This window comes from Alosa pseudoharengus, unplaced genomic scaffold, assembly GCF_046254945.1.
Source record: "Alosa pseudoharengus isolate Yale_2024_CS ecotype anadromous, Long Island Sound unplaced genomic scaffold, YU_APseudo_1.1 YU_APseudo_1.1_scf_21, whole genome shotgun sequence".
NCBI lineage: Eukaryota > Metazoa > Chordata > Actinopteri > Clupeiformes > Clupeidae > Alosa > Alosa pseudoharengus.
This window is the reverse complement of record NW_027468674.1, coordinates 15736787-15761736: the sequence shown is the minus strand read 5'-3', so window position 1 is coordinate 15761736 and position 24950 is coordinate 15736787. Positions and strand designations below refer to the sequence as shown.

The following is a 24950-nucleotide window of genomic DNA, read 5'->3' as shown; positions in this document are numbered from 1 at the left end:
TTTAATGTGATACTTCTGAAGTCTGTGTGATGAGTAGGCTACTTCGCGAGTAGTTCAACTGAGAAGAATGGGTGAATTTGGACGCACTTTCTTTCTTGCGCTGTCACTTTCTCCACTGCGTAATTTGCGCTGTGAATGCTAAGATTGTTTTGACAGGCCATAGGCTAAATATATATCGCTATTAGTAGGACGCAAAGCAGAATATTGAAAGAAGGGGCCACCAAGGCCACCGTGGCCTGTGAACCTCTGATTTTCAAAGGGGCGTCACGGCCAACGCAAGGGGCTACGACGGCCATGGCCGCCGTGACCGCCGTGAAATTCCTACCCTGGCGCAAGCTATCCCAATTGGTCCGCGAGCAGACGTAGTAAAATATTATATAGGTGAGTTGTTTGCAATATTGAACCAACTTGTAAATCCAAACAGTTCTGCAACACTGCCTATGTAAGCTACGCCACTTTAAATCATATGAATCCTCTGACACAATAAGCAAGGTACAAAGACAATAAGTAAGTTTAGTGAGTCGGCCTATTGTGTAATATACTGTTGAAGTAGGTATACTGTTTTTTTTTCATCTGTTTTTTTTTATATTGGTTAGGTGGTCCTTGGTCTGAAAAAGTTTGAGAAACATTGCTCTAGATACTAAATACCATGCCAGGGCCCACCTACCCCCAATGTTAAATAAACATGTAAGATAAGTGATGGGTTTAAATCAGTAGCCAACACTAAAATAACAGTAACACATAACACATTCATAGCAGCTGTCATAAACTGCACATAAAGCATTCATGACTGTTTCATGAGACATGACTCAACATTCATACCAAACCTTTCATGAATGTGGAAGACAGAACGATGAGAGCTTGTCAAAATAAAAGTTCAAAGTCGCAAAGCAACATTGATGTTTTTGGTCCAAACCTCTTACCTGATCATGTCACATCTGAGTCAATGGGCTACTCCAGTGCCAAAAAGACAGAACATGGTCAAGCAAATAATTTTTGTTTCATAAAAATATATTTGTTTTATGATGTAACCTTTGCAGATGATTTCTCATCTTTTGCTACTGGGAGTGTCCAACCGTTCCAGGTTACACAAATACGGGTCAGCTGAATGTAGGCTAGTTTACCTCCCAGTGTTAAACTCAGTGATTACAAATACTTCACAACTTGTATAGTAAAGTGACATTCGATGTAGACTTCATAAGATATTCATGAAATATTTACAAAGATACACAAATACGATGTTGGACTTTTATTTTGACAAGTTGTTGTCGTTCTGTCTTCCACATTCATGAAAGGTTTGGTATGAATGTTGAATCATGTCTCATGAAACAGTCATGAATGCTTTACGTGCAATTTATGACAGCTGCTATGAATGTGCTATGAACTCACCCGTCAAGTAAAGTGTTACCAAAATAACAATGATTGACTTTCAAGTTTTGAAGGTATAATTTGACTTGCAAGATTCATGTCTGATCTGCTTTCATCAGGAAAATTAGTTTAATCCAGAGTGAGGTTGGCCTGGAGAAACAACATGAGGTCGACATGTTCCGGCTCCAAGCAATTGCGTCTTATGATTGCCATTCTGGAATGTTCCGGCTGGAAGGCGCGTTCCACCGGAAGTGCAGTGGAGACAACTGTAAGATACTTGCGGGCAAGCGGGGCTAGATCCTGAAAAGGCTTTTCAAATCTCCAGAAGGATAATGGGTTACCAGCCCTGGGTCTTTTCTCATCTCTGAGATATATGTCTAAGTCTTGTTTGTGGTCGTATTTGGACTCTTGTGGTGATATGCCAGCATTTAGTTTTCTTATTTCTGTCAACAAATCTTGTTTTGTGCTTTGGATTTTATCTTGACAGTATATGGCTTTGCATCTCGGGTCTAGCACCGTGCTACCAATTAGCCAAGCGTTCCGTTTCATCCGACACATTTGTTCCTCGCACTGCCTCGCAATCTCAGCAGCTGCTTCGCTCCGGTTTTCTGTCAGTTTGTCGTGAATATCTACTAGATGAGGGATGGTCTCTGAAATGCAGTGGTAGCCATTCTCCATCTGTTTCACAGCCTCTTTGAAGGGCCAAAGCACTCCTAGGACACTTTTGATTAGCATCTCATCTTCTTCGCCAAGAATATTATCAAGTTGTTTGAGCTCAGTAAGTGTGTTATTAATAGGCTGCCGTTGCTCAAGAACCTTTTCCAGCATTTGCACAATTGACAACCACTTCTGGTCACGAGAAATGAACAGGGTGCACTGAGGCAAATTTAACTTTGCCTGATTATCTCTGAATCTTTGCAGAACTCTGTCATGGTTGTTAAATTGCAGTGCGATATTCTTGCATTTCTGCACCAGGGGTTCCCAGCGAGTGCTTATAACCTTCTTGGTAATAGATTCTAGAACAGAGGCAAAACAGGGCAATTCTCCCCATTTCTTTTGCTGGCATGGCTTATTCATGTTGGCCACATTGGAGACTACCACCGTAATCTTCTTCTCAATTTCCCAAGAACTCGCAATCCTAGCTATCTCTTCAACTATGGTGTCGGGATGGGTTCCATTTGTTAAGCATGTTGTTTCAAGAACGTATTGCCGCCGCTTCCATAACTCATCAATGAAGTGGCAGCTCACTGTGAGATGGGTTTCCGACAATCTCGTCCACATTTCAGCTGTCAATGCCACACAGTTGACGCTATTTAATATTTGAATCAATTTTGTCTTTGTGTCATCGTACTTCTTGAGGAGTTCAGCTCGAACCGAGTAGGCAATGAATGCCATGTCACATGTTGGATTAAGTGCCTTTACAAAGGATACGAATCCAGCTTCTTCAACAATGTGTGGTGGATGGAGGTCCTTTGCAATCATTTTTATGAGTTCATTTCTCAAATGTCCAAGGTCATCTGGGAAAATGTAGAAAAAGTACAGGTTACTAATCATAACTTCAAATAAGGAAGAAATAAGCAAAACAATCATATTGTCTAATATTCACCTCTGTCTCGACTGACAGGAGGTCCTTGAGCACCGTGGATGTTGAATGAGGCTTCTCTTGATGGTCTGACAATGGTACCAAGGCCATTCTGTTGCTGGACATTAGCTTGGTTTCTTCCAGTCCTGGAGAGGAACCCATCAGAGTTGTCTTTGGAACGACTTCTGTATCTTCTAAAACCACTCTCAGCTTTTTGGTGTGGTGACTCAGGTCTTCCTCGGACTATTCCTCTCCCTCTCCCTCTCCCTCTGATTCTCCCTCTACCTCTGTCAACTCCGGAAGCTGGGACAGGTTGACGCCCGGATGACTCCATTACTGTCAATATAGTGACCAAAACTGTTAATTAAATATGTGTATAGTCATTAAATAAATTATTTTAACTTGTACCTGGTTCAATAGAAAAACATGTGGCTGTTGGTGTGAGATATTTATGATATATATATGAATGCCTGATCTTTTTCACCAAAAATCTCAACGTAGCCCCTTGTTTTAGTGTTAACGTTTACTTTGAGAAGTTCACCAGGTCCCATTGTTTGAAAAACACCCAAATACATTTCTTTTTTTTTTTTTTTTTAAAGTATATTTTTTGGGCTTTTTATGCCTTTAATTAGATAGGATAGTGGAGATTGACAGGAAGCGAGTGGGAGAGAGAGTCGGGGTGGGATCCGGAAAGGACCACGGGGTGGGAATCGAACCCGGGTCGCCGGCGTACGGTGCAGGTGCCCCAGCCAGTCGCGCCACTGCTGGGGCCAACCCAAATACATTTCTATAGATATTCTCCACATTGTGGATCAGGGGCGGAGTGGCAATCGGGATGATCAGGTATTTCTCAGATATTTACCCTTTTAACGTTCAGGAAGTTCAACCAATATTTATACCACTCGCTCACTGTCTATATGTCATTCATGGTTACCCTGTACACTCATCTCTCCTATGCTGATTTTTGTGTAGGCTAGCCTTAATTTGTTATCTTAATTCATTTTTGTCTTATTAAGGCGTTACAGAACTTTCATCACAAATAAAAAAACGACAATTTAATTTGTTTGTTTGTACTTAAATTAACGTAAGCCTAAGCTAGAATGGAGCAAAGCCTCCTGGGAATGGGGAATGTGTTTCTGGTTTATCCAATGAACCGATTGCAGGTCAAGTCTATTTACAGAAATGTAGGGGGATAAATGAGCAGCCCCTCGTCTAATGGCATGACCCTACAAACGATCAAGTTCGAGGAAAACTACAGGAGTTTTGACAGTCAATGGTTCTTTTTCTAACTTCGTTTCGGTGTTTCACTATGGGAATCGCTTCGGTCGTGACCATCTACTGAAGCTCCAATGACATCACGTCTGTCAGTGACAGACAGGTCGACCTAAAACTGGGCTCCGCCCCTCTGCCCTTAAATACTGGTCGGCCTCCCTGCTCAGGCATTCACGCTTTCTTCCCGTCAAGACTACAAGCTCCTTCAGCACTACAGATAAGGCTGTGCTCGCTTAACTGTTCATAGGTGGACCGTCAAGGAACCCGCCGCTGAACGTGACTACAGTAATATCCACACAGTGCTGAACAAGTCTTCGTCAAGAAGTGCTTATTTTACTGTTAATTCAGTTCATAGCTGTCGAGGAGAGTGTCCGCGTCAAGGCGAACTTTTCTCTGACAAACTTGCTAGTCATTAGCGAGTAGCGACCCGTGTCGTTCTAGCGTTAGTTTTAGCATTCGGTTGCTTAAACTAGCGTTTTTTCACTACAGTGTGCTTCTACCTAGCTTTCAGTTGCTAGGCTTGTAGCACACCGGTTGTTTAGTCAACTGATATTACGAGGACAGCGTTCATGTTGAGGCGTGCTGTTCTCGCTCTGAAGACGGGTACTTTGAGCACCTGAGGTGCTTCAGCCCACCTACAGCCGCAGTAGCCTCACGGCGGTTTAGCCACGGCTAAAAGTTTAGCTAGGCTACTACACTAACTTTGTATCTAAGGCTAACGGGTTGTGACGAGCCTAAACTTTAAGTTAGTAACTGTTCTCTCCCCTCTCCTCCCAGTTACGATGTCTTCGGCGACTACCCCCGCCAAAGGGAAGGATCCAGACTCCGGGGAGACCTCTTCCTGCCCATGCCCAGCGTCATGCGGGGCTACGGTGTCGGGGAGGGACCCCCATCCTCTGTGCATCATGTGTATGGGTGTCAAACATGCACAAGCGGCCCTGGTGGACCCACAGACCTGTGCCCACACTGCAAAAACTGCTTATCTAACAAAATCTAACCAAGTGTTATTAACTTATATCAAGATAAAAAAAAATAGTTGGTATTGTTTTCAGTATAAAGAGACTTACCTAGCTCTTACTTGTGAAATCATTTGACTTAATTTAAAAAACATTTGACTTATTTTAAGACATCTCCTCTTGAAAACAAGCAAATTTGTCTGCCAGTGCGTTGAGCAAATTTGTCTTGATAAGACTCCTTAAAATAAGTTAAAGTCTTCTTAAATTAAGTCAAAATGATCTTTTGAGAGGGCGCTAGGTAAGTCTTTTCATACTAAAAACAATACCAAATAGATTTTTTAATCTTAATATAAGATCAATAACACTTGGTTAGAATTCATTTTTTGCAGTGCACTGCGCCACGATGCCGCAGAAGATAAGGGAAAGGAGGATGAGAGTGGCGGTAGCCAACGAGCAGGACCCCTGCATCTCCGAGGCTACCGCTAATCCGGTCACCCTGCAACCGCGAGCTTCAAAGAGCTGGGCGGACATGATAGACGAAGACTCCCAGGTCCTGCCTCCGCTGTTCGAGTATCTCCCCGCACTGATGGTGGAGGAACCGGAGGAGCAGGAGACGGAGGGCGACGACCTCCTCAACATTGTCGATGAGGATGATGAGGAGGACTCCATGCTCCCCCCATATCAGCCTAGACCCACCTCGGTCACTGACTCGGCAGGTCAGGCCGACTCTAACCTGTATGATGTCTGCAGACGCGCAGCGGCCAAGCTCTCCATCCCCTGGCCAGCTGCCCAAGATCCGGAGGGTATGGAGAGGGACCTTTACGACGGTAAAAGACTCCTCCCTGCCCTAACCCCAGCGAGGCAGCTCCTGCCCGTGGTACCAGCCTGCATGAAGGAGATGTCGCGGTTTTGGGCTAGTCCCTTCAAGAGCAAGCTCTCGACCAAGGGCTACGCGAGGCTTGAGATACAAGGGATGGGGGAACTGGGGTTGTCCGGACCCCCAGCAGTTGAATCCTCGGTGGCCTACCACCTCCACCCTAATCGCCGCTCTATTTCCGCCTCCTCCAACATCCCTTTGCCCAGCAGGATGGACCGCCTGACAGCGTCCACCTTCCAGCGCATGTACAAATACGCAGCCCAATCGGTCTGCGCACTGAATGCTGTCACACTCCTGTCAGCCTACCAGGCTGAGATCCTGGAGGAGATGGGGGGCCAGATCGACTCAGAGTCCCCAAACCCAGCACTCTGGGATGAGATCTGCGTCGTAAACGGCTTACTCCTCCGCTCCTCTCGCGGTGCCGTTCAGGGCTGCGGCCGGGTGATGGGCCTCGCAGTGACGGGTGAAAGAGCCCTGTGGCAGCGATGCCCAGAAGTCGGAGATCATGGATGACCCCACCAAGGGTCTGTTTGGTCCGGCGCTGGAGAGAATGAGGGAGACAAGCTCCCTCAGGAAACAGGAGGACGAGGCATTCAACCTCTGCCTGCCTCGAAAACCGACGCCACGCCCCCCCCAGGCGACTCAGCCTGGCTTCTCAGCAGCGGCGGCGAGAGCTAAACAGGGAGGTGCCAGACCACAACGACCAGCCCCTCCAGCTCAGCAGTCAAACCAGCGGCCTAGGGCCAACACTGGTTCGTGGGGAAAGCCTTCCTTCGCGGCGGCCAAAAACCGTCCACCACAACCCACTGAGAACAAAAAGAAGCGGTCAGCCTGACCTCAGCTGCCCCTCCCCAACTCCCCCCGCTCTCCAGAAAGAGGAGAAAGCTGGGGGAGTCACAAAGCTGGGGGAGTCACAAAGCCCCGCCTGTTCGCTCAGAGTATCCACCCTCTCTCTCCCTTTAGTTCCCAGAGAGGAGATGTTGGGGCCTTTGTCTCAAGAATGTCAGTGTCACCAAACACGTGTTTCAAAACTAAAGTTTCCCCAATCGCAGCCAGGCCTTGGGCCAAGGGCGATTTTCTCTGTTGGCCTCAAAACACACTCAAACCAGTGTTTTCCCTGCCCTCAGCCACCAGAGGGAGCTCACGCTCCCTCTCAGGCAATGAACACCGCTGTGAACCCCCTTCACGTAGAATTTCACGCGGTGGACGTGACGTCATCAATATGCGTCACGAGAGGCTCGTTCTCGGCCAGAGTGGAACAGTGGCACAACAACACAACAAGCCCGTGGGTTTTAGCCATGATAACTCGAGGTTACAGGCTACAATTTGCCATGAGACCTCCCAGGTTCCACGGAGTATTAGTTTCAGTGGCCAAAGGGGATTCAGCTTGTGTTTTAAGGGAAGAGATCGTATCTCTTCTAAACAAACGAGCAATCAGAGTTGTACCGGAGGAGGAGAGCAAGCAGGGTTTTTACTCCCGGTACTTCGTCATTCCAAAGAAAGGGAGCTCGGCTCTCCGGCCCATCTTGGACCTCCGTGTGTAAAACAAGCACCTACGAAAATACACGTTCAGGATGCTATCACACAAAGTGTTATGTCAATCAATCCGCCCCCACGATTGGTTCGTGACGATAGACGCGGCGGACGCGTTCTATCATATCGATGTGTTCCCCGCACACAGAACATTTCTGAGGTTCGCCTTCGAGGGCAAAGCCTACGAGTTCCTAACTATCCCATTTGGGTTAGCATTAGCGCCCCGCTGTTTCAGCAAATGTATGGAAGCTGCGCTAGCCCCGTTAAGGAACAAGGGCATCAGAATTCTCTCTTATTTAGACGATTTTCTGCGTTGCGCCCACTCGAGAGACCAAGCCCTCATAGATTCCAAAATAGTGTTAGATCACCTGAGGAATTCAGGTCTCAATATCAACTGGAAAAAGAGTCGATTAGAGCCCTCACAATGCACAGATTACCTGGGGCTACACATAGACTCCCTATACTATCGAATCAGACTCTCGGACGCGAGAATCGCGTCTTTCACCCAGTGTTTGAACCACTTCAAACCACAGCGGACGGTCTCATTCAGACTGTGCCTGAGTTTGCTAGGCCTCATGGCGTCTGCAATCTCAGTAGTGAAATGGGGACTTTTAATGATGAGGGACTTTCAACGATGGGTCTCGTCTCTCCGCTTATGCTCGCGCCGGCACCTCAGACGTTTGATAGCCCTGGAGAAATCCCTCAGTTTTGAGGACGGGAATTCCTCTGGGGGGCGTGTCCACGAGAATGACGTTAACGACAGACGCCTCTCTACTAGGCTGGGGTGCGACGCTGGGGGGCAGAGCTGTGAATGGCGTTTGGTCCCCCCAGCTGAAAAAGGAACACATAAATTATTTAGAACTCCTTGCAGTGTTCTTAGCTCTGAGAGACTTCAACGGAATTCTAAAGGGCCAGCATGTGTTAGTGAAAACAGACAACTCCACAGTCGTGGCCTATATCAATCGCCAAGGCGGCACCCGCTCCTTGAAACTACACAGGCTGGCAAGGAGACTACTCCTGTGGTGCAGCACCCAGTTTCTCTCAGTCCGCGCGACACACGTACCGGGGGTCTTGAACAGGGGGGCAGATCTCATGTCACGGGGAAATCCCCTATACGGGGATTGGAAACTCCATCCACAAGTAGTGGCTCAGTTGTGGCGGAGGAACGGGAGAGCCACCGTAGATCTCTTCGCCTCGCAGGAAAACGCTCAGTGTCCTCTTTACTTCTCCCTAACAGACGTAAATGCACCGCTGGGTGTGGATGCATTAGCCCACACGTGGCCAAGCGCCCTACTATACGCATTCCCACCCCTGAGCTTAATCTCCCCACTCTAGCCAGGGTGAGGGAACAGGGCCTGTCACTGATCCTAATTGCTCCACTTTGGCCATCCAAACATTGGGTGGCAGAAATAGTGCAGCTGCTAAAGGGCCAGCCGTGGCCCCTCCCAATACGGAGGGACCTGTTGTCACAGGCGAGAGGGGAAATCTACCATCCCCACCCAGACAGGATGGCTCTCTGGGCCTGGCCCGTGAGCGGTGGAATTTAAATGCTGCAGGCCTACCCCAGACAGTCATTGACACGATTCAGAGTGCCCGAGCCGGCTCTACGTATTATACTCTATGTATTATATGGTCATACATTTTTTGAAGAGTGGTGTGCTGGAAAGAACATAATTTCTTTTCAATGCTCAGTGATAGAACTCCTCTGCTTTCTACAAGACCTGTTGGATAGAGGCAAGGCGTTTTCAACTATCAAGGTCTATTTAGCCGCCATCTCAGCTTGTCATGTGGGTTTTTAGGGACAAACCTGCAGTTCAGCACCCCCTAGTCTGTCGGTTCATGAAGGGGGTTCATCGCCTACGCCCGGTCTCCAGGCTTCTGGTCCCTCGCTGGGACTTAGCCCTGGTTTTGGACTCTCTCTGTCATCATCCATTTGAACCATTAGAGGGAATAGGGTTAAAGTTCCTGTCTTTGAAGAAAGCTTTGCTCTTGGCTCTGACCACAGCAAAGAGAGTGAGTGATTTGCAGGCTCTCTCCATCCGCCACTCTACTAGAGTCATGGCTACATCCTGGGCCCTGTTTAGAGGTGTTTCGGTACAGGACCTCTGTGCAGCGGCCAGTTGGGCCTCAGGGAACACTTTTGTGCGGTTCTACAAGCTGGATGTGTCGGGTCCATCCCTAGCTCACTCTGTGCTGGGAACAGGAGACTCGGTCTCGATGTAGGGGCCTGGGCCTAAGTCATTGGTAGGTGACTGTGCAATCCGGGAGTTGGCTATATCTCCCATAGTGAAACACCGAAACGAAGTTAGAAAAAGAACGTTAGGTTACTTAACGTAACCCTGGTTCTTTGATAACAGAGTGAGGTGTTTCACCAACACTCCCCTCCTTGCAGAAGGACGGGAAGAAACCGTTCTGAACGCCTGAGCAGGGAGGCCGACCAGTATTTAAGGGCAGAGGGGCGGAGCCCAGTTTTAGGTCGACCTGTCTGTCACTGACAGACGTGATGTCATTGGAGCTTCCGTAGATGGTCACGACCGAAGCGATTCCCATAGTGAAACACCTCACTCTGTTATCAAAGAACCAGGGTTACGTTAAGTAACCTAACGATTTGCGTGGTGGCTTGCTGTTTTACATATGGTTGGAAGGCAGAGAGAAAGGTTAGCGGAGCTAAAGCATTGACGTTATTGAAACTAGCACAAGCTAGTCTTATGTTGATATGTAGCCTAGGCCTAGCCTAATGACTAATTAGTGGGCCACTCAGGCTGATAAATGGTTTGTGGAACTTGTTGGAACTGTCATGTAAGCCTATATAGGCCTTTAATTGTTCTCGTACAAACCTATTCAAAGTTACAGAGCCCCGGATATGTCATGGGGAAAAAAATAATAAGTTGTGGCCACGAAATAGCAATTCGTTCCCACAAAATAATAAGTTGTGGCCACAAAATAGCTATTCGTTCCCACAAAGTACTAATTTGTGGCCACAAAATATTAATTCGTTCCCACGAAATAGTAATTCGTTTCCACGAAATAGGTAATTTGTGGCCACGAAATATTAATTCGTTCCCACGAAATAGACGATTTATACAGACAGTATCTTCACGAAGTTTAGCGTTTGCAGCCATCTTGAATTTAGTCACGATAAGTCGAGCGACGAGTAAGAATGAACAGGTATGATAAGGGATCAGATTCCAAAAATAATTCAGTGGAAATGCATGGATTCCAGTTGCTGCTACAATCTGTATAAATCGTCTTGTAAGTAAACTACCAGTGCTTTTTCAAAGTTCTCAATGTCTCGTTTTAAATGTCAGGGCCCTCGGAAGTCTACCAATGAAGTGTGGAGATACATTGAGCCTCGTTAATGGTGTAAAACAGTGATTTATTTGCATGGCTAGCCCGATGCCGAAGCACCACAATTGAAAAAGCTGTTGGTAGCATCGGCTAACTAGCGCCAGATTTTGGAGTGCAGGGGACAAGCCGAGATGGGCTATGAGATATACGTTCACACTCGGTATCATGTTTCAATACACTTTAGGTCAATATCACACCGGAATTCTCCTTTAATTACTCATCTTCGTAAGTCGGTATATGGTTAAATGGCTCATTACAGGGCGAATGAAGACTCTCTCGCCCGCCCCTACTGCCTGTAGGAAGAATATCCCGCTTGCAAGTTCAGTGTATCGAACCGAAGCAGGATCAGTTTACATCCTGCATCCACAGCACAGAGGCAGGCTAACGAAACACTAGTGATTGTTGCAAACGTGTGTATAATGGCAGAGCTGGCAAAGAAGCAGCGAAAACCCTTGACGGAAGATGCAAAGAAAAGGAAAAGAGCTTCAGACTGAGCAAGGGGGAGTTTCGTAGAGAAAAAGCATCAGGCTTGCCTGGTGTCCCTTTTTGGTAGAATAGCTTCAGTATGTTAATAGTATTAGTTAGACTTGTTATTTAAAATGTTATAACAGGGTGTCCGCGCGGTAGTAAAAGGTAGTAAATAGAATCTACCAAAATTAAGGCCCTTGAAAGGTAGTAAAAGGTAATAAATGCAATTTGACTTGGTAGTAAATTTTTCATCACCACCTCAATATTTGAGTTTACATTTTTTGCTTAATATTTGTGTCTACATGTTTTAACTTCATCTTGCCTAATTAAAAAATATATACGTGCTAACAGGACCTGAGTGAGTCGGAGTCGATAGCAATGACGTAGAAGTAAACTGTGTAGCGTTCCGTGGTTGACAGCCTATCAGCGACGCCAACAAACAACATTTTCGCCTTTTTGCTTCAGTTGATATTACAGGGATACAAAAACACGCTTTTCGGTGTCTCCTTCACGTTGCTTTGGGCGACTTATATGAATCGTGCAGATCCGAAGAGTTTTTTAGGGGCCAGGGATGCAGGGATGCTTTTCGGCGACTCTCGCATTTTTCACGTCATCTAGGCCCTACCGCAGGCTACCAGAGCAGCGTTTATCATATGGGCCTGCTGGTCCGGTGTCCGGTGCTTCTGTCACTCATCTAATAATATTTGTTCATGTAGCAAAGGAGCGGTAGATGTAGGCCTAGGCTAGCCTATCACTCTTATAGCAGCTAAAAAAATATAGGCTACACTCACTCCGTTAGGAGGCAACTCTCTCAGTTTACACTAGGCTACTTCAGCTGGAAGTTTTAACAACTGGACTTGACTAGTGTAAACTTTCGTTCAGCTGACGGTAGCGCTGCCATCTGACTGTGATCATCCAGAACCGTGCAATAAAATTCCACCTATCCCATCAGTAACAAAGTTCGAACTAGTCACTGACATAGTAACCGACAAATTTTTTTTAACGTAGCCTAGACCTAGTATCTAATGTTACGGAATTGCAAGAAAACGAGTGAAAACAATTCCTTACTTTTAACCACGCAAGTGCGTGTGTCATTTATTAAAACGGTAGAAAACTGAATCAAAGACGGCACTGTCCATCAACAAAAACAGCATGCAATTTAAAAGTTCCGTTATTTAAAGTCCTAGACATTTAAAGGGACAGCGATCACTCAAGACCAGGGGCGGTTCTAGGGGCGGGGCCACAGGGGCCCTGGCCCCACCTGAAATTTCATTGGCCCCTGAATGGCCCCTGTACCGTCAATCATCAATAAATGTCAAACTTGTTGAGAACGATGATCAGAGATGCAATTCCATTCCCAAACAACTGGTGGCAGTAATGCACCTTTTGAAGCTTGAAAGCTAAAGCACACAACGAACTGCTTAGGTCTGTGCACGAAAGAAAGAATACATTTGGCTAACCAGAGAACTCTCGGCTAATGTGAAGAACTGATACATTTGGGTAAGGAAAGTATCAGCTGGCGTGAAGAACCGATCAATGGCAGCATTTCATCCTCCACAGAAGTTTCTTGGTGAGTCACAAATCTAGGCTATGTGAGTTATCATTAATATGTGAAAAGGACGTTTATTTGTTGCTGTTAGGTTTGTCAATTAAATTATGAAGCAGCAGCAAGCTGCTAACGTTACTTAGTCAGTGAACTGTTAACATTAAGTTAACGTTAGGTTAGCTGAGTTCAGGTTTGAATTCATTGTTGGCATGCTGATAGATTTTATGCATGGTAAGGTAACATTAATGAGTCAGGTTAACATTAATGTATGACATTTTTGAATGGCGTTTTATGAAATGGCACTGCAGAGAAATGGACATCCTGTTTGTTTGGGGTCCAACATTAATATGCGCCAGTGCGTTTGATTTTTCGCTTGAGGAAAAGGTTTAGCAGCTGCTAACATTAATGTTAAATCTCATGAGAATGCAAGCCTAATTGAGGGGTAATGTTAGCTAAGCTAACACTACATTTTGTAGAGTTAATGTGAGCTATCATTGCAAAGTTATTAACCACTATTCTGAGTTTATTTGATTCATGGACTTCGCATGAATTCTGTCTCAAAGTAGAGTTTCATTGAGATAAATTGGTTAAATGTTCTACCCTATTCACTCAAGCTTTATATGATTTTTTTAAAAATAATAACTGGTTTTACAGTTGCTAGACGACATGCTGAATACAAGTATGGATTTTGTGACACACATTTGTGTTTCACCTACAGACTGGGATGGCGTAGGCTCAGATTGGAGCTGGTGACTTCAACCCACAGTCTTCAGAACCACCCGTCACCGAGCATAGCTGCTCCTAATGGTACGATGCTATTTCCTGTTGCCACTACAGTGAGCATATTTTGTCATTCATTTTAGAAACGCCATGTTGACAGTGCTGTTTAGATTATATGGGCTAAGCCCCGAATGTTTTCAACTGCTGGCGCCACCCCTGCTTCTAGCCATCAGTAAGCTCACGTCATGTTTGCTTGTCAAGTGCTCACCAGAAATGAACATTGCATGACACTCCTGCGATTCAAGACAGGTTTTCTTCAAGTTGTTTGTTTTTTCAATATTTATTTTAATTAATCAAACAGCAAACATCCTGACTTACATCCTCATATGCACACCTCATTTCCAAATAATATCCTACAGACAAGGACACAAGTCACTCTCCTTCTTAAAGTGAAAGGCACCTAGACTTACACACCACTAATATAATGTAATCATGACATTAAAGGTAGTTGTTAAAAAAGTAAAAAGGTTGACAGTGGGTTATGAAAGTTAATAACAATTAAGTTACTCAAACTTGTTTCATTTTCTTTCTCTCCAGACATTTCCCGTTATAGAGCAGCTGGTTCTGTGCAACCTCTCCTAAAGGTATTCCGCAAGATACAGCATGGAAATAGGAAGAGGCCACTAAATGACTTCTGATACAAAAACTTCAAATGGTTATAGTATTCCATATTTAGTGTTTTGCTACCCCTTCCATAATTGTTTCGCTTCCAAATTCCCCATCGTCTGTCTTCAAATCAGAATAAGACTTTTCTAACTGGAAGCAAGACGGTGATTCAAAGACCATTCCAAATCAGACCATTGTAAAAATAATTGTTGAAAAAATATGATGTAGTTGTTGCTCACATGCTGTGTGTGTGTGTGTGTGTTTGTTTGTTTGTTTACATGTATGCAAACTGGCAGTGAAGGTGGTTTCTCTTATAAACAAAAGGGGAAAGAGTTGAAGTAAAACTTGTCCAATTGAACAAAAATGAATATGATTGTACAAATATGATGTATGATTTCTGTTTAAAATATCAATGCATTTCCACTGAAGTGTCTATATTTTAGTTTTATATATTGTGTTTTCAATGCACATTATAAAATAAATGGGAAAAAGATTTATATTGGCTTTTTAGTTTTTTAGCAAAAGTATTAGCAAGGTGAGACTGGTGAAATATATGCACCTTACTGCTGTGGTGTGTATACTGTGATCAACCCCAAATGTTAATACCTTTCCTTGCCTATTTTAAGTGGGTATACTGAGATGGTGATGCTTTTTAAGTGGGTATACTGCATAGTCCTGCATATCACGTAGACTACACCACTGACTTACTGAACAAGGGATTTTCTGTGCATGGATGTTGACTGGTTCTTGGCCCCTCAGTGTATGATGTGGCCCCTGTCTCAGAAAAATCCTAGAACCGCCACTGCTCAAGACAGACCTACACCACAACTGAGTGATGAACGTGAAATTCTTTGAATAGCCTACAAAACACTGCATTTAGATGACAACTGCGTAAAGAACCACGCTAATCTAGTTAATGGCGAATTAAGTTTATGGCATTCACATTTAAATCATTCAATAGCCTATGAAAACTTGATCAGTTAAATTGTTCTCATAAAAGGAACAGCAGGCCTACAAAATATTCCAAATAGGCTAGTTTTATTGCAGTGAAAACTGCAACATATGAGTTTAAAACCATGTTAAATTTGAAAGCATCTAGCTAGTGACAGGAGGTTTTAGGGGGGGAAAGAAACTCTGTAACCTACTTGATTCCACAGTCAATGTTCAGTATTTGGCCTATAATTTAGCCTATAATATTGGCATTTGAATCCATGAAAACTATCATTTCCTATCGACAACAGACCAGTAACGCATCGAATCGCATTGCTACACATTTTGAAGTATTGAAAATAATCAAATCATTGGCTTAAAGAATCTATATTTTATCAAATTGTGATTAAACTTGATTTGCACTCCTAAATGGCATCCTTACCTACCTACCTAACTGTTGTTTTGGAAAATATTTATCATGCAAGCATCGTGCATCCATGCTGAGTAATGCAATGAAATCATAGTTTTCAATTTTGCATTAGTAAAGCGGTCCACTGATGTGCATGTTTTTACGGACTGCTTTGTGTCAAATGTGCAACAACAATACCATACCAATAATAATGGCTTTATATATCCATATAAATAGATTTCTGGGCCTATCCTTAGACTGGAGTTTTTTTTTCTTTTGGGGGGGGGGGGGTAGTCGGTGGTGTTTGTTCTTCATTTTTCACCACACATGTTTGGTGTTTTAGCGTCATTTGTGCCAAGGTTATCATTCACCTTATTAGGGCTAAGGGCTGGTTAGGATAACTCAAGGGCTAGGGTTAAGGTAAGGACAACTGAAACTGAACTCCTCGACACTACAAAAAACATTGTCATTGACAATGACCATACTTAATGATCACAATTAGAAATTATTAGTGTACCTAATATTTATGATTTATACCTTATAGCAAGTAGTAAGTGGTACCCCCCCCCCCCCCCCCCCAAAAAAAAAAGGGCTGCTGCTTGATGTCGTGTTGGTAGTAAAAAATATTGTGGAGGTAGTAAAAAAGGTAGTAAAAAGTAGTAAATTCAACTCTATGATTCCTGCATATACCCTGTATAAGAGTATTATGGTTAGGAATAACTTCAGTGTATTACTTGATTATGATTAAGGTTATATGAATACACGCTTTACAGTTTCAAACTCTCTCTCAATGATGTCTACAACCCATAGGATAATTTTATACAACAACACACACACACACACAGAAGAATCCTCACAGAGAGAGCAACCCCACAGTGAGCCATTGAAGGAACCTCACAGAGAACCACTGAAGGAAGCTAACAGTGAGCAGATGAACCCCCGCCTGGCAGCTATTGGCCAGTAACTTATAATATTATATATTCTATATTCTATATATATAATATTCTCAGCCATTGTACTGTATTTTATGGCCACAGTAACATGAAATTGTGCTGTAAAAACCAATAGCCATGAAAAATGCATCATGTTACTGGCGAAATGTACAGCATAGCAGTGTACTATAGTACACATTTTACACCAGTGAACCCCACAGCGAAATACTGAGGCTGAGTGAGTGCATAAAGAACAGCCTGATATTAAACAACAACTGAAAATGTCTAGTAATTCTTTGTATTAGTGCAAGTGTGAATCAACCTACCGCACAGTAGTCTATGAACACTCTCTTGTGTCTTCGCACCTTGTCAGTGACTTCAGTGTGGAGTGTCTGTGTGTGTTGCGGCTTTAAAGGTGCTGAAATGAAGCTGTTCATTCTCTCCACACCCACTGGCCGTTTTTTGTCTCATGGAAAAAAATAAAAATCAGCTGACATCTGTGGGCATGAAACCTGATGCTTCCTCCAACTGTTTCCTTGTTCTTTGGATATGAACTGCAAATCACACCAATGCAAATTGTAAAAATGTGTGTGCATGTGCCATTCAGTTGATGATATGATACTCATATAACACACCCATGGTCATATTACAGGATATGGGTGTGTTATGATCAGAAATACATTCACAAATTCTAGCTTGGTGTAGTGTCCTTGTCAGTTTTGTTTCTGAAAAAATGAAAGTGGTCTGGAACATTTCACATAAAACTATGTGTGTGCATTTTCCCATGATGTCATGATTCGGTCAATGATTTTATCCCAAGTCACCGTAACATTCTTCACACTTTTTTCCATAATCCAAATAATTAGTTCATCTTTTAAAATATTCTAGGCTGTAGTACTTGAATGAAAGACATGCATAGGATATCATCTTCTCTATTGCTTGTATTCAGAACACTCAAAAATCAATACAATATGCTAGATTAGGCAGTGAAATAAGGGCAGCATTCTACTTTATAGCATTGAGGTCCTTAAGTTTGTTTATTTTTATATCCAAATCAACATTATCACTCTGACTCCTGCATATACAGACATCCATAACAGCAGTCGCCCCCTGTTGGTGACTGCTGCTGGAGTGCTGGTGTCCAATGCCAGGCAGGGTACCTGGCTGATCTGTCCTCCTGGTCGCTGTAAGCCCCCACCTACCCCCTGGCCCTGTACACCGCTGTGTACAACTCTTTAACAACTCTTGTTAAAGGTGCAGTCAGCGATTGCACAGGAAATCACATTTGTTTATGTTTATGTTTTTTTTTTTATTTAAATTTATTAGCAGACGCTTTTGTTCAAACCTTGTACAATTGCTGACTGCACCTTTAAGCTGTGGGGCTCCAAAAAATAAAGCCATAAGAACTTTGGCTCTTACCTTGACATTTGGTGCAGGCTTACTCATAACATTAAATACATTGCATGCACATACCATACATGTCTGAATATGCCCATATGTTTTGATGATAATATTACTCAAACGAATACAGATTGTATGGTGCCTAAGTCAGGTGTGGTTTCAGTTACCTGGATGGAAAACCATTTACTTTAACTAGGTAGGTCATAGCATGATGATGCTTCTTGGTACATGCAGCCAAGATCAGTTTCATTTCTGACTAATATGAAGTACGCACAGACAGTACAGCCAGGAACACGCCCATGTAGGACAAGATTGGCATTTTCCTAAAGAATGTGTAAGAGCAAATTTGTAAAGCAAACATCAATTCAACTTCAAAATTCACACTAAATGTAAGAACAACATTTCATTCAAAATGAGAAAAAACAAAGAAGACAAAAGAGTGTAAACACCAGTAAATTCAAAGATAGAGAGAGTCCCCTGCTGCAAATCAAGTTTCCCTCGATGGGACAATAAAGACAACCTTGACCCTTGAGAGAGACAGGCAGACAGTATTGAACTTATATAGCAGTTCCCGATGTTGCATTTTTATGTCATTCTGTAATCAGCCACAAGAGGGAGGACTAACACTAAAAAATAAGCATATTTATACGATAAACTTTTTTGTCATAATTATGCAAATCAGTGCAATGACTTTCAGAGTTTTTGGCCTATTATCACGTTGTAAAAAAGTAGCCTATACTAACAACAGTAACTCGGGCATGATTTTAAAGATGCCCCCTAGTGTAGCACTGTAGCTGCCTTGCTGCTCTAGCTGTTGGCAGCAGCAACTCGAGCTAGGTAGCACTGATTTTCTTTTTTCATTTTATTTCGACAGTACTCAGTGACCTTGAGAAACAGAGATCTATGTGAAAAATTACCAGAATTCTCCTTTAACACAAGGTGTTTGGGTCTGTGGGACCCGTTTTCAATGTTTGCTTAAAAATATGCTATTTAGTATTTTTTATAACTCAAACTCATTGGCCTTGGCTCATTTTCTGTGAACATAAAAAATAACTTATTTTCAATGACTGCACACGGTGCAATCCCCCTACACATAACTATTACATATGAGGTGTCCGGGTCTACTTGACCCGAGTGTAATAATTGTAGATGCTATGTACCTTAATTGTGTCCTCCTCCTAAATGGGCCTGCTGTGTGTGTGTGTGTCTGTGTGTGTCTGTGCATCTGTATGTGTGCGTGTCTGAGTATAGGTGTCTGTGTGCGGGAATGTTGTCTTTCTACACTTGCTATTCCCACACAGTTACAAAAATTGTAACATTCCAGTAGCAGCAACTGGAATCCATGCATTTCCACAGAATTATTTTTGGAATCTGATCCCTTATCATACCCATTCATACTCGTCGCTCGACATATCGTGAATAAATTCAAGATGGTGGCAAACGGTAAACTCCCTCAAGGTACAGTCTGTATAAATTGTCTTGTAAATAAACTACTAGTGCTTTTTCAAAGTTCTCAATGTCTCATTTTAAATGTCAAGGCCCTCGGAAGTCTACCAATGAAGTGTGGAGCTACTTTGAGCTGTAAATGGTGTAAAACGGTGATTTATTTGCATGGCTAGGCCAAGGCCCGAGGCACCCCCATCGAAAAACTGTTGGTAGCATCGGCTAACTAGCGCCAGATTTCTGAGTGCAGGGGACAAGCCGAGATGAGCTATGAGACATACGTTCACACTCAGTATCATGTTTCAACACACTTTAGGTCAATATCACACCGGAATTCTCCTTTAAGATAACTCATGAAATAAGTATAAGAAGGTTTCAGGAATCCAGGTCCTGACCCTGATCAGTAAGAAGATAATAGAAATAAAACACACACACACACACTCACACTGAGGGCTCAAGGTTAGACCTGCACCTCACGTGTGTGTGTGTGTGTGTGTGTGTGTGTGTGTCTGTGTGTGTTCTCGTATTCTGAAAATCAAGATAGATGTTAGTTACTTTTTACTATTAATAAGAAAAGTAGGACGCAATCAGGAGAGTTGATATCCACACACTATTCTCACTCCAAACAAAAAAAACTATTATGCATAAATTATAAAATTATAGTTTGTTGTCAGTGTAGCAGGGCGAGGTTTTCGAAGAGGGAAAGCGGCACTAACAGCCAATCACTGTAGCCAGACTACGCCACCCTGGGCCTAGCACCCAGAGAATGAGTTAAGAGAACACATAATTGCACACAGGTTCATATACACGAGGCAGAGACGTGAATTCCAGGGAAAACATGACCAAGTTTATTGAACTGGAGCCAGGGAAAAAGGGGGATAGCTGCAAAAAGACAAGACTAATCTGAGTTAGGAAAGTACAAAAATATTTATTATGTTGTCTTGTTGCTCTTTTACTTTAAAATTGATCACAACTAACATATTCCATAGGGGAGGCACGATGGAGCAGGATGAGCAAGGCAGGGGCTTACCTGGGGGAGGCAGACTACTGATAATGTGCCCTAGAGCCCACACACATGCACACGCACAGCAAGAAAGCTCAAATAGTAACACCGCAGACCACAGCAAACATTCTGATACTTCACACAAAAATGTGCATCTTAACTGCACCCCCACTAAGTGACTGACTAGCCTCCCGCCAGCGAGAACCCTGCCTGCCAAATTAACAAACAATTGAAAGTTGTTGCTCCCAGACTCTATGGATAGACAGACACTTGATAACTAAGATAAAAAGTACAATGCAGGCAGTTGCCAAGTGCAAGCAAAGCTAAACAGAAACCAAACAAAACTAAGACAAGACAATACAGCAGCACGACCTACGCTGAGGGCAACGCGGATGGAATAGCCATGCTACCTGGAAGACAAACAAAATACATCAAACCTGATACCATTTCCCCAAACATCCATTTATTTTAGAGCTATACATACCCATATTCTTCTCTACACCAATTTTCCCACTGACAGCAGATGAGGATAGCATATCCATCCCTCTACAGGGCTACAGAGAAATGGAGTTTAGCTAAACCAAGCACATTTTAGTCTACAGCATTAGGGCAGCAACATACCTGATGGTCGGTAGACCCCAGTGCTTAGCCGAGGGACAAACAGTGGAACCTAACGAGCTTCTTGCTGTAGAGCTCCTAAAGTAGCACATGGTGGGCCTAATTGAATGATTGGCCCCACCCACTCATTAGCAGAGGGGCCAGGAGAGACCAGGAGGAAAGAGCAAGCAAGCAGACAAGGTCTGCCTGCTACATCAGTTTTTTGATTGGTTTGTTAGCAGGATTACACACCTACTGGGCCGATTTTTGTGGAATATGGAGAGGTGTGACATGGCCACGGAAGAACCCTTTTACTTTCACTTCCATTGTGTGATGTGGCATTATACAAACCTACCGTTTGAGTTATGTATATTTAATCATGTATATTTAAATAATATATGAATACTATTTTATCTAAACAACTGACGTGATAATCTGTGATTAGTATTGAGATCATAGGCCTAACTGTAATCATCTCTGGCAGGTTAATGAGGTGAAGCTGACATGTGAGTGGGTGTCACTGGGGGCGCGTAAGGTTTGATTACAGATAGACCAAAACCTAAGAAGGTGTGGCAGGGAAGAGGTAATTTTGAGAAATTGTTGCATCGACTACGCCACCTAGGGGACGGGAGGTCGGCCCCTAGGACAAGGAACTAAACTAGATTAACCCCTGAGGGTAATTGGAGCACACAGGTTCGTCATGCGTTGCATCAATAATATTTATTCAAACAGGACACATTAATTATTACAGTTGCACAGTAAAACACAACCACACAATTGACACTCTGACTGACTGAAATGTCCCACCAACACAGTGACCAGGGGGCTACTATATGAGCACTGTAGCTATGTGGTTAACTAGCACCTTGCTATTGGGCAAGTGACCTGGTCTCAGTGGGATGGGTAACTAGAGCAGGGCAGATGCTTACCACAGCGAGCCGGACTACTGCAGGACAGAGGGGAGGGGGTCCAGAAAATATACACCATGCATGAGAGAAACACTGCAATCCAAGCAAAAGACACCCAATGTGCACACAGCAAGGGAAAGTGAAGGCCTCCACCACAAACTCAGTCCTCCGCTCACGTGGGCCACACTGCTCCTGTCTGACAGAGGGGAAGAGGAGACACAAGGCCCTTTCACACTGGCAAAATTGCCGCGATTTTATGTACCAGAATCGCGGAACGAGTGTCCCTTTCACATAGACCGAGGCGGAACGGCGGGACAAAGGGTCTCGCCAAATTTACTACCAAGCCCCCTAGACATTTTGCCGAGTTTTTTCGTTCCGCCACCAGTGTGAATGGGTCAAGGCGGAAAGGGGGAACGTGGGCGAGGGAAGGGGACGTGGGCGGGGGTGTCTAGTGACGCTACCTATGCAACTCACCACCGGGAGATTTAAAAACACACACAGCTGATCAGAACGAAGAAGAACAACAACAACAAGGAGAAAGAAAACATGGCACACTGGGGAGACCAAGAAATTCGGACGCTCCTTGCCCTTAGGGGAGAAGATGAGGTGAGGCGCCACATGAACGGGACAGTAAAGGATGGTCCTATATTGGAAAGACTGGCCGGAAAACTCTGTGACCTCGGCTATGCACGGGACAAGATGCAGGTCACCAGCAAATTAAAAAGCCTGCGCAAAAAATTCAACAGCGTCAATGACCACAACGGCCAACCCTGTCGCTCTTCAGAGCAGCATGGAGGCGACACCTGCATCCCCAGCATCCAGTGTCTGTTCTGGCGCCGACACCAGCACCAGCGATTCCAACACCGAAAGCCAACAATCAGCCACCGATAACCAACCAGGTAAATTCGTAGGCCTACTCATTTTCGCAATTGCAGGCCATAGCATTCCCCTGTGTGTTTCACCGATTTGTTTGCCTATGAAACAACCCGACTAAGTATGTTATATTATGTTATCTAGAACCTCCAGCGAAAAGGCGAAAAAAAGCCACCAAAACCCAGGTCGTGGTGAAGGAGATCCAAGACCTGATCTTGGCCTTGGATCAAAAAGACAAGGAGGAAGAGCGCATTCGTTCAGAAAACCAACGCGCGCATGAAGACCAGCTCCGGAGAGAGGCGCAGGAGGCAGAGAGAGTGGCACGGGAGGCCGACAGGCGGGAGAGGGCAGAGCAGATGGGGTTGTTGGCTAACATGTTTAAGGACATCCAAAGGGACATGCAGTCGCAGTCTTCCCTTATGCGGGACATGATTGCAAGAATACCAGCTCCTGTACCAGAGCACAGCACCCCACGCCACTACCGTGCACCTGCTGCAGCGTCCTACCACCCTCCTATGCCACCATTCCCCAGCTTCCACATGGACGAGTCACACAACGGGCCGTCTGCGTCTTATCAGCAGCTGGACTGATCATATTAAAAAGTTAATTTTGCGATTTTTTAAAAACATTTTTTAGCACTGCATATTTTGCAGTTATAGGGCTCTATTTTTGGTATGGATGGTCTTTTTTGTATGTTTGTAAATAGTTATAATACACTGTTGCACTGATGTTTCATTTTGCACTTGTAAATAGTTCATGTTTGTAAATAGTTATAATATGCCTACAGTACATTGCACTGTTGGATGTTTCATTTTGCACTTGTAAATAGTTCAAGCACATTTCTTTCTATTAAAACATTTATAGTTTAATCTTCCTGAGTACTTCACTCATTTACATTCGCCAGACTTCACAAATACAGCCTAAGTCCGCGGTTATTCAAATGTGGACGTCTAATCGGTGAAATCACACTTCTTATTGTAATGCTTAATGCATTGCACCGATTGCTTTGGTAACTGCACCTGTTTAGAATATTGTGGACTTTAATGCTAGGAATGCCTGCTGTATTGTTCAAGGACAGGCGATAATGCTCTTGAACAAGAGTAGGTATTGTAATGCTTAATGCATTATATACCGATTGCTTTGGTAACTGCACCTGTTTAGAATATTGTGGACTTGAATGCTAGGAATGCCTGCTGTATTGTTCGAGGACAGGCGACAGGCATGTATAGGCTGTATGTGCTGACGTGTAAATAGCTACATTGCATAGGCCTATCTGCTAATATAGCCTAAAGACCTTCACTCAGGAATCATCACGTAGGCCTAGGTCTGTATCATCAATGTCTTTATTTACAATCACAATCACAGCAATATTTAATTCTAAAGCATCACACACAAATGCAAACATTTACAGAATTGACATAATTGCTTCCCGGATAACCTGTGCATTTGGAATTCACGCCGCCATTCATCATCATCAAAATTGTTCAGGACATGTGACCAAAACACTGGCCCCTGTGGCCTGCCGAGGCTCCACATCTTTCTTTCACATCCCAAAGCAAATTGACCAAGAAGAGCCAAACGTCTTCGTCTACAACGTTGAAGATCTTTGTGTCTTCGAACTTCGAACTGCTCCCTGCTTCTCTTCAATTTCTCATCCAAATTACTTTTTATTGTCCGAAGACGTTGCTCGCAAGATGAATCCGATGCTATCAAAGCATAGCACTGCACGATGATGCAAAGCAACTTCAATTGCATCTGCAAGGTACTAAAGATGTGGGCAGCAGCTAGCCAAAGTGTTGTCGGTTCTCCCGCCATGGTTTTGAAAATTACACACCTGCTGCATCTGAAGGGTGCATAAGGCCCACGCATATCAGTCTACACACCCCTATTGCACGTCACGTTTAAATTTGCTAGCTGGTCCCGCCCATAGGTCCTGCCTCCTGGCTCCCCAAATCGCCGGGACTTGTGAACAGATCAGCAGGCTGGCAAATTTTCACCTCGTTTTCAGACACACGTTGCGGCAAAAAGACGTCTCTTCCCGCAAATTTTGCGTAATCTCTGTGTGAAAGGGCCTACAAGCACTGAATAACAGAGTAATTGATCTTACAAGCCAGGTAT

General features: G+C 43.9%; 2 long non-coding RNA genes across 2 annotated transcripts; one reads left to right on the top strand and one right to left on the bottom strand.

The window, feature by feature from the left end:
• Window positions 1-1434: 1434 nt before the first annotated feature.
• On the bottom strand, window positions 1435-17022 carry LOC143138457 (uncharacterized). The gene is made up of 3 exons (XR_012990223.1): window positions 16934-17022; window positions 2975-3286; window positions 1435-2885 (listed from the first exon to the last, which is right to left on the bottom strand). It is a non-coding gene; the product is annotated as an uncharacterized LOC143138457 (long non-coding RNA).
• Window positions 12615-14833, top strand: LOC143138455 (uncharacterized). Its single transcript, XR_012990222.1, has 2 exons — window positions 12615-13757; window positions 14268-14833. It is a non-coding gene; the product is annotated as an uncharacterized LOC143138455 (long non-coding RNA).
• Window positions 17023-24950: the final 7928 nt, after the last annotated feature.